This window comes from Protobothrops mucrosquamatus, unplaced genomic scaffold, assembly GCF_001527695.2.
Source record: "Protobothrops mucrosquamatus isolate PMUCROS unplaced genomic scaffold, P.Mucros_1.0 scaffold395, whole genome shotgun sequence".
In the NCBI taxonomy this organism is placed as follows: domain Eukaryota; kingdom Metazoa; phylum Chordata; class Lepidosauria; order Squamata; family Viperidae; genus Protobothrops; species Protobothrops mucrosquamatus.
Genome location: NW_015386726.1, coordinates 301,568 through 304,889, shown reverse-complemented (window position 1 = coordinate 304,889; position 3,322 = coordinate 301,568). Strand labels below are relative to the sequence as shown.

Genomic DNA, 3,322 nt, shown 5'->3' with positions numbered 1-3,322 from the left:
AGCTTATACAGACCTCATAGATCTTCTCAGGTTACATTAGCAGTTTTAATTGGTTCATGACACCACATTACTTTTGGCCAGTTTTGCTTTGCCTCTGGGCAGATTTTCTTACTCCCTCATAGGGGTGCTTAAATGCTAACCTTTATTGGATTTTTTTCTACTTCCCGTGGTTCTAGCAATTTCTCATGGCTTCCCTGAAGAGTGCCATCAGATTGCCTCAGCTACAGCTGCAGTGAGGCACCATTGGAAAACCCAAAGGACCCAGTTAGGGGCAGATTGTTTGGGGCAAAATCTCTACAGGTAACCCTCAATTTACAACCATTTGTTTAGTGACCTTTCATAGTTACAATGGCACTGAAAAAAGTGACTTCGCACTTACAACCACTGCATGGTTGCAATTTAGGTGCTTCATGGTTGGCATGTATTTATGATAGTTGCAACATTCTGGTGTTGTGTGCTCACCTTTTGTGACCATCCCACCTAGTCAGTTAATGGGGGAAGCAGATTCACTTAACGACTGAGGCAAAAAGATAATAAAATTGGGCATTATTCACTTAATGGCCACATTGCTCTGCAGTGATAGTTCCAAACCAATTGTAATAAGTCGAGGATTACCTGTCTCTAGTCATAAGAGCTGACCCTAATTTGAGGGCACATGATCAAAAATTAAACTAGCCAGCTTCTCTTAAGTAAAGTCAATTTGGAGGCCAGCAAGAACTCACATGTTGTAATCATTTCAAATTGTGTTTTATGACCACAGGTGACTTGATTAACAATTACAAGTGGAACTGAACAACTGATGTAAGACCAGCACAGTCATGTGATGTTTCAGTTTATAACTATGTGGTTTAATAATGGGAGTTGCCAGTCCCTACTGTTGTCAATAAGTGAGGATAATCTGTATATACTTATTAAAACTTTAAATATTTGCATAGCTGCCAATCTTAAAACAACTGAATGGCTTACAGTTAATAAAACGGTATAAAACAATATAAAAGCAAACAAGAAAAAAAAGGTGCCAAAGCCTCACTTCTTTAATGCACCCATGTTTTAAGGGCTCTCTGGAAGGATAAAAGGGACAGAGCATCTATGGAGATTCTCAGTCATCCAGGTCATAGTTATCCCAAAGGTGCTTTTTCACAAGGCAACTGGACTTCGTTTTTCTTTGAAGATGTTTCGCTTTTCATCCAAGCAGCTTCTTCAGCTCTGAAGAAGCTTCTTGGATGAGAAGTAAAACGTCTTCAAAGAAAAACAAGAAAGTCAGTTGCCTTCTGAAAAAGCATTTTTAGGGGAAAGTGGGCAGAGACTATCAGATCTCGGAAAGTTTGTTCCGTAGGGCAGAAACTGCAACAGAAAAGGCGAGTTTTGAGGATGCACAAGATGGCAATATTTAAGAGAAGGGACAACACTATTGCTCTGGTGGAACAGGCAAATAGCAATAGCACTTAGACTTACATACCACTCCATAGTGCTTTACAGCAGGGATCCCTAACCCTCGGTCCGTGAACCAGTACCGGGCCGTGGCATGCCAGCAACCAGTCCGCACAAAGCCCCATCCGTGGGATGCAGGCAGCTCACAAAACCACGCCCCCTCCAGTGCGTGGAAAAACCTCTCTCCACGTAATCGGTCCCTGGTGCCCAAAAGGTTGGGGGCCTCTGCTTTACAGCACTCTCTCAATAATTTATAATGTCAGATAGATATCCTCAGGGAATTAGTCCTGCCAATATATAGACCTGTACATCAAGTGTTTTAACATGAATCAGTTTGCAATTCCCAACTAAAGTTCTGTCTGCGTTCCACGCTTTTATAAGGTTTCATATCATCGCGGATCTGTTTACATGAACGAAGGACACTTCAGTCCCTAAAGGCATCTCCCCCATGTGGGTCCTTTTATGGGAAGTAAGTTGATTGCTCCACATGAAACTCTTTCCACACACCATGCATGCATATTTTTTCTCCCCTGTGTGGATTCTTTCATGACAAATAAGAGTCCTGTTTTCAGAAAAACTCTTTCCACATTCCATACATTTATATGGTTTCAACCCCGTGTGGATCCTTTTATGGGAATTTAGGTGACTTTTCAACCTGAAGCTCTTCCCACACTCCGTGCACTGATATAGTTTCTTCCCCGTGTGGATACTAATGTGGTAAGTAAGAGAGCTGCTTGTACTAAAACCCTTCCCACATTGATTGCATATATAAGGTTTGAATCCTGAGTGGATCCTTCTATGGCAAGTAAGGGAACTGCTTCGACTGAAGCTCTTTCCACACTCCGTGCATTTATAAGGTTTCTCTCCTGTATGGACCCTTTTATGGGAGGTAAGGGAACCACTATGACTGAAGCTCTTTCCACACTCCACACATTTATAGGGTTTCTCTCCTGTGTGAATCCTTCTATGAGACATCAGGTGCCCACGCCCATGAAAGGTCTTTCCACAGTCTGCACATTTGTAAGGTTTTTCCCCTGAATGGATCCTTTTGTGGGAAGTAAGGACACTGCTCTTGCTGAAGCTCTTCCCACACTCCAAGCACTGATAGGGCTTCTCTCCTGTATGGATCCTTTTATGGGAAGTCAGGTAACAGCTTTTGCTGAAGTTCTTCCCACACTCTATGCATTTATATGGCTTCTCCCCTGTATGAATCCTTCTGTGAGAAGTAAGGGAACTGTTCAAACTGAAACATTTCCCACAATCTATGCATTTATAGGGTTTTTCCCCTGTATGCATCCTTCTATGTGCAGTAAGGACACTACTTTTGCTAAAGCTCTTCCCACACTCTAGGCATTCATAGGGTCTCTCTCCGGTATGGATCCTTTTGTGATAATTAACAGAACTATTCGAACTGAAGCTTTTCCCACAGTCCATGCACTTATATGGTTTTTCCCCTGTATGGATCCTTTTATGGGAAGTAAGGTCGCTGCTTTGGATGAAGCTCTTCCCACACTCTAGGCATTCATAGGGTTTTTCTCCTCTATGGATCCTTTCATGATAAGTAAGGGAACTGTTTGAACCGAATCCTTTTCCACAGTCCGTGCATTTATAAGGCTTTTTCCCTGAACGTATCTTTTTCTGGTAGTTAAGGTTACTACTACACCTAGAGCTCTTTCCACAGTCCACAGGTTTATAAGCTTTCTCTCCTGTATGGATCGTTTTATGAGGAATAACGTCAATGTTATTGCTGAGGTGGTAGTTACCGAAACTGGGTTTTGCTTGGAATATTTCCCCACTTCCTTGACAGTTTCCCATCCCATTTTCCTTACAATCATTTTGGGTCAGGAGATAATCCATTTCCACACATTCAAGAGTGGAGTTTTCTCTACAA

General features: G+C 42.1%; 1 pseudogene; it reads right to left on the bottom strand.

Annotated features, from left to right (window-relative positions):
- Window positions 1–1,815: 1,815 nt before the first annotated feature.
- Window positions 1,816–3,322, bottom strand: part of LOC107287507 — a 31,347-nt pseudogene continuing 29,840 nt past the window's right edge.